The sequence below is a fragment of the Gymnoscopelus braueri genome, assembly GCF_963280865.1.
Source record: "Gymnoscopelus braueri genome assembly, chromosome: 23".
NCBI classification, from domain to species: domain Eukaryota; kingdom Metazoa; phylum Chordata; class Actinopteri; order Myctophiformes; family Myctophidae; genus Gymnoscopelus; species Gymnoscopelus braueri.
The window spans coordinates 31535743-31543418 of NC_137625.1; positions in this window are offsets into that span (position 1 = coordinate 31535743).

Below are 7676 nucleotides of genomic sequence, written 5' to 3' on the forward strand. Positions count from 1 at the left end.
TTTAGTTACTAGCTACTTTTTAAATGTTGATAATTATTATAAAACATACCACTTCAGCCATATATTTCGGCCATTGGAAAATGGCCGATCTACAAGCTCACAATGTGTGGTGATGCAACTTATTGTGGGCTTGTAGATCGGCTATTTTCAAAAGATTTGTATACAGTTGAAAACTTGTGGAATGGGACATTCTGCATAATGAGTATTTTTACTTTTGGAACTTTAGTAGGCCTACATTTTAATACCAATACTTTTACTCAAGTACATTTTTTATTCCTGACTATCACTTGTAACAGAGTATTTCTAAATTCTTACCTTCAACAAAGTTGTTACTCCTATTGTCCGACGTTCTGTCAAAGACATTCCATAACGGTGCAGGAAACTGCGCGCCCTCTCTGATCTAGTTGCGCTCCATGTACTGGATGAACTGGGCCGCAGCGGGGAAGCGCCGTGTCAGCCGTACTGTAGCTCTGTCAGTTGCCAGGATCCTGAAATTTTGCCTCACCAAAGCCAATGGCAGGTATCCAATGGCCATGAATTTTTGGATTAATTTCTTTAAGCTCCTAGAGCGCCGGTATGCACCTGCTAGCCCCAGGTCCTGAATTCGCCTCCATAGGCTTTGGCAAAAATGGAAGTAGCAGCCTGATGACTGACTCTGTGGCAATTCTGTCTGTATTGCCAGGAGCAGAGAACTTTCAAAGTCAGTCACTACGCGCTGCGGTCTCCAGCGGTGTCCAGTTACGCGCCTGACCTTTCTTTTCACGTGCGTAATGACCTCCCTGTACTGGCCAACCATTTTACCTGTCATCAAGCACATGACAAGTGGCACCACCCTACCGTGGTACTTGCCATGGATGGTTACGAATTGCTCGTAGGGCCTCGGGCAACTTTTGAAAGTACCATCCATGTACACATCTGCGCACCTTTGCAGCTTGGCAAAATTTCTGTCTGTGCCAAAAACCAGAATTCCCCAGTCATTGTCTTGGTGAGACAGAAATTCAGTTCCATCCCATGTTCTAGCCCACTCATCTTCAACGCGAACCTCATCAACACTGTGTGGAATTGGAGGCAAAAGCGATGCGCGCTTCCTGTTCAATTTGGAACGCACACTGTTAAATTCGGGGATGTTCTCGTCATCTGTTGCATCTCTGACGACCTCGTCGTATATCCTCTTAACAGGCTTTGTTGGGTCATTTTCAATTGCCTGAATCATCCTCTGTACAATGACAGTGCTTGAAACAACATCACCATCATCCCGGTGGTTGTGGTCTGGAACGGTTAAAATGATGATATTTGGATCGTCTTCATCCATGTTGAACACGGCGGTTTGGATGAATACATTGCAGGTCTTCCTCCAACAGCGCCAGTATATTTTTGCACCTTTGGTTTTATTTTTCTGGTAGCGGTATCCCTCATGTACCAGAATCTTGCCACCTCGTTTGCCTGGCTGTAGCCTTGCCATTACGCAACGTAGATAACGGTCACTTTACGCACGGCCCGGGAGTTCTGCAACTTGTAGGAACTGTCCAAAGTGCTGATCAGTTTTATACCCTCCTAAATGCAATTAGTATTATTGAACCAAGCCGGTTCAGAACCTTCCTTAGCAATCAGCACCCTTCCCGTTAATTGAAAACAACCTCGAAATCAGAACCTTAATATAAACAGCTGATTAAATAAACTGAATGCAGGTGGTAATTGATCAGCACCTGAGCTGTTCAATAATACTAATTGCTAATTTCTAACTAATATAGGAGGGTATAAAACACATTGAATGCTGATGGCAGTTGATCAGCACTTTGGACAGTTCCAACAATTTGCAGAACTCCCGTGCGTAAAGTGACGTTATCCACTCCGCGTAATGGCAAGTCTACAGCAGGGGAAACGAGGTGGCAAGGTTCTGGTACATGAGGGATACCGCTACCAAAAAAAAAAAAAAAGGTGCAAAAATATACTGGCGCTGTTGGAGGAAGACCTGCAATGTATTCATGCAAACCGCCGTGTTCAACATGGATGAAGACGATCCAAATATCATCATTTTAACCGTACCAGACCACAATCACCAGGATGATGGTGATGTTATTTCAACCACTGCCATTGTACAGAGGATGATTCAGGCGATTGAAAATGACCCAACAAGAGGTGTGAAGAGGATATACGACGAGGTCGTCAGAGATGCTACAGAGGAGGAGCATCACATCCCCGAATTCAACAGTGTGCGTTACAAACTGCAAAGGAAGCGTGCTTCACTTTTGCCTCAAATCACACACAGTGTTGATAAACTTTGCATTGAACATGAGTGGGCTGAAACATGGTATGGGTGACTTTCTGTCTCACCAAGCAACATGAAAGACATTTATTTATATGTAGGCCAACAGTTGAATGACAATATTTTTTTCCTAGGGTGGGGTATAAACTTGTGCTGTTTTTCGCTGTGAACATTTTCACATTTTTGCACTGACCAAATGGACACTTTTTTTGATTGGCATTGCACTGATAATTATTTTATTTGTTTTATGACAAGATGCGGTGAGACGCTTAAGAAGCACTGAGGACACTTTATTTGTTTTTACCTCCTTTTACCGTTGCTCTGTTATATATATGCTTCTTGTTTTTTTTTTTGTTTTTTTTGCCTTATTGTGTACACAACAGTAGGGTACTTTTTATTTTTCGTATACCCTTTACCTGTAACTTTGCAACTAGTTTGAGTTTGATGAGCCTACTGTTCTGTCTGGCCTCAGGTATAGTATAGCATACCTGGTTGAAGTGTTTCTGTTGTTGTGTTGTTTATTGATTTTGCCAGGTTTTTTTGTTTCAAATATTTTTTATTGTGAAGCACATACAAATATACATGTTCCGTTCAGGATTGCTTCCTTTCCCCCTGTTTTGTTTTCTCACTCCCCATGTAAAAAGTATTTGAATACCAAAAGCACTGTGAGATTGTTGCATGCGAGATTATTGTGCAAATGAAGATCGCTACTTCTTTTCTAATTGCTTGCGTGGACATTGGTTTGTGTTCGAACTATATTTGGACAGACTTTACATGATTCAATAGTAATATAATAATAATGATTATATAATAATATTATTAATAATAATAATAATAATAATAATAATAATAATAATAATAATAATAATAATAATAATAACAATAAAGACAGCTGGAATTTAACTCATTTACTTAAGTACTGTACTTAAGTACGCTTTTGAGGTATTTGTGCTTTACTTGAGTATTTCCAATACTTTTACTTCTACTCCACTACATCTCAGGGGCAAATATTGTACTTTTACTCCACTACAATTATTTGAAAACTTTACTTACTAGTTACTTGTCAGATATATATTATGATATTATGAAACATATACATTAACCACTTTAGCCCTATTTTATACCTGGCTATGTGAAAATAGCAGATATAAGCTTACAACGCGTCGCATCGCACGCACACACACACACACACACACACACACACACACACACACACACACACACACACACACACACACACACACACACAGTTCGGGGCTTTCATTACTGGACTGATATTGGGGGGGCAGCTAGGCCTTATTGCTGATAGATAGTTAGATAGATAGATAGATATTTAAATAGATGTATAGACAGACAGACAGACAGACAGACAGACAGACAGACAGACAGACACTCTGTCACTCCCAGGTTGTGAGCGCACGCACTCAAGCAGCTCTCTGCGCAGAAAAGCTTCCAAATCCGAAGTTTTATTTTCGCTTGATATCGGTTGATAGAGAGAAAATTAATTCATGACAGATAGATAGATAGATAGATAGATAGATAGATAGATAGCTAGATAGCTAGATAGTCAGACAGACAGACAGACAGACATACAGACAGACAGACAGACAGACAGACAGACCCAGGCCATCCGTGGGAGCGCACTCACACCAATGCGCTAAATTATAATATAATAATAATAATAATAATAATAATAATAATAATAATAATAATACTAGTAGTAGTAATAAGAAGAAGAAGAAGATATTATTAATAATTATATCATTATTAATAACAATATCAACAATAATGAAATAATACAAATAAATGCTAATAATATTAACAACAATAATACTTTATGGAGTATCTGCTGTAGGCTATTTGTTTCAATGAAGTTGACAGGCCTAGAGTTGGCCTATAGATGTTTGGCTACCTTTAACAAATACATAGGTCATGATGTTAAAGCTTTATGATAATAATTGGAGAGAGTGCGTCCGCTGCCGTGCACCACTGGTGCTGCTGTGCGCACAAGGCGCTCCATGGTCGGAATATTAGGATGTAGTAATTATGGGTTTTAAATGGCACGTTCGGAACATTAGGATGTCGGGTTTATGGGTTTAATATAGTCGGGAAAATGGCATGTCTGACCTATGGGATGTCGGTAATATGGGTATTTTTCGAAATTATGGGAGGTCGAACTATGGAGAGGTCGGGATAATGACATGGCACCGAAAAGGGTGCCATTTATTCTTAGGTCGTTCACGGCAATCGGACACTGCATTCATGATTTGAGGCATGTTGTTCCAAAAATTTGTTTTGCTAAATTAGACCTGCTGGTGGCGCTATAACAGGCCAATGTGAAAAAGGTTGGAATTTCTTCCTTGGCCTAATGGGAATGTGTTTGTGAAATTTCACGGAAATCGCAAGCTGCGTTCATGATTTGAGGCATTTTGTTGAAAACGGACCAATCCTGCAAATTTTGGAAGCGAACCTTAGCCAATGAGGATGACTATAGAGATACTGTGTACCGATTTGCATCACGTTTGGATAAAATCTGTAGGAGTAATGTAAAAAATCACACCAATCACAACCGATCAAATTAATCACTTTTCGGTTATTGCATCGTATATTTCTCATTTCAAATGTTTTCAAAAACATTCTTGAGAGCAACTTTTAGTTGTAAATGATATGGTATGTTTGTTTACATGGCTGTCATGTTGGATACGGCATAAAATCAAGCAGCACAGATGTATATGAGCAGGTGCCCTGAGCCTTTGATTAGACAGCAGTCCGTTATTGAGCTCATCCATCATTATCAAGAAATAACACACCACTGAATTCAGCGATTGACCAATCAGAATCAAGCATTCAACCAAGCTGTGTAATAAACTTAAATATTGAACTTTTAACAGTTTTATTATGGAAGTCAATGGAGCTGTGATCAGTATAAACCTTTATCCACATTTGTCATATTATGTCATAAATATGAGATTCTATATGGATCCTGACATACACATGTTTGAAGGTGCAATATTGTTTCTTAAACTAAGAGTTATATAGCTCTAATACAATCATTGCTAGAGTGTTTGTTCAGTAACAGTGTTAAATATCTCTATATTGTGATAGTAATCATTACTATAGAGTGTTAGTTCAGTAACAGTGTTAAATAGCTCTATATTGTTATTGTAATCATAGCTATAGTGTTTGTTCAGTAACAGTGTTAATAGCTTTAGATTGTGATAGTAATCATTACTATACAGTGTTTGTTCAGTAACAGTGTTAAATAGCTCTATATTGTGATAGTAATCATAGCTATATTGCTTGTTCAGTATCAGTGGTTAAATAGATCTATATTGTGATAGTAATTATTACTACAGTGTTTGTTCAGTAACAGGGTTAAATAGCTCTATATTGTGATAGTAATCATTGCTATAGAGTGTTTGTTGAGTCTCCATGTCTCTCCAGCTCTTTCATGAACAGAAAATAAATGTTCAGGTTGGGATACTAATGTAATCCAATCAGGAGAGATAACTCACACAGGATAAGTTCAGGATAGATAATCCATTTATCAGCTTTTTATTTTATAGTGTTCAAGTTCCAATTTTGTCTGCTCACTTCTTTGTGTCATCACTTCCTGTTTCACTTGTTTATCCTTTATGAGTTTGTCGCACACACACACGCACGCGTGCACGCACGCACGCACGCACGCGCAACATGCAACACGCACACACACATACCTTTATCCAAGGCTTTGACCAGTCCCTGTCTGATGACCTTCTGAACCCAGGTCTTGACCTCTGCACTGGCTTCTCCTCCCACCACAGACACCACCATGTCCGGTGAGCCCCAACCCCACCCATCATCTTGGTCTCTTTTCCTTGTCATCAGTTCGTAGACAACGGAGGGTTTAGTGTCTGATGACAGACGCAGGAACTAGGTGATCAAAGAGACAAATCAGAAGATGACAGTGATGATGATCAACCTAAATACACTCTCAACTTTCATATCAAGAGGGGTGGTGGTCCCCTCAGTTTACACACTCATTCTGAAGTTGAAGTGTGTGTGTGTGTGTGTGTGTGTGTGTGTGTGTGTGTGTGTGTGTGTGTGTGTGTGTGTGTGTGTGTGTGTGTGTGTGTGTGTGTGTGTGTGTGTGTGTGCGCGCGCGTGTGCGTGTGCGTGTGCGTGAGTGTGATAATGGTGTATTTGGACGATTCAATGACATCATCCTCAGGGGCCTTATAGCAATAACAACAACCTTATGATCAAACTAAATATTTGTTTACTCTTATGTACGGTACTGCAGTATGTGGAAAACTTTAATGTTGAATCTCTTGCGTAAATACAGAGTAAAAGACAGAGTATCATGAACTACAGAGAACATTGATCACATTGTCAGTCAGATACTTACAGGTCTGTAATAACTGACTCCCGCAAACTTCAACCTTCCAAAAGCATCAGTGGGCTGTTTAGAAGAATGCAGCCCACTGGTCCACTCAGCATCAGTGGGCCTTTCAGAGGAGTGCAGCTCACTGGTCCCCTCAGTGTCCAAAGCTGTGTTGATGTGTGTTGGATGATCTCTGGGACGTCCACACTGACACCGTACATCACTGATGACACAACAGGACAATACATCAATATCTGGGGACCCCCAGGGGTCCTTGAGGGTGATCCTGGGGGTCCCCAGCAAAAGGAGGAAGACTTTAAACTCTTGAACCCTAATTAAATGGTCAGCTATTCAAAAACAGCTGATCTACAACGCAACACTTTGTAGATCAGCTATTTTTGAATAATGTAACATAATGACAAAGGTCCCTGGCACTATATATTTTAGTAGTAGAGTAGCACTGAACTAGACATCCTATCATTCAATCATCATATTATCAATTCTAATCAGCTCACTTTTATTTCACATTAACTTGTCTGGTCTGTTTAGTGTGTTGTAATAATGGAGGTTTGTTTACCTGGAAGAATTTTCTATAAAGGTGTTGCACTCTCTTTTCCTGAAGTCTTCTGGTTTCCATCTCTGAAAACATATTAGACACAGGTTATGGGATGTTATTATATCTATAACATTTAAAATATTTGCAGTGTCCAATGCATAGGCAGTGGTGGACAAAGTAATCGTAAAGTACAAATTACAAAGTACATTTTCTTCTTAATATCACTGCAATGCTGTATTATATATATTATATAAATTAGAACATTTCCACCCAAAATAAAAGACAGTGAAAATAACAGATATACAAGCTCACAACATGTTGCGGTGCGATGGGTTGTGAGCTTGTGGATCAGCTATGTTCTAAATATATTTGAAACAAGGCTGAAGTGGTTAATTTTTTATATATTTGTGGAGTTAAAAGTACACTATTTATATTTAAATGTAGTGGAGTTAAAAGCACACTATTTATATTTAAATGTAGTGAAAAACACT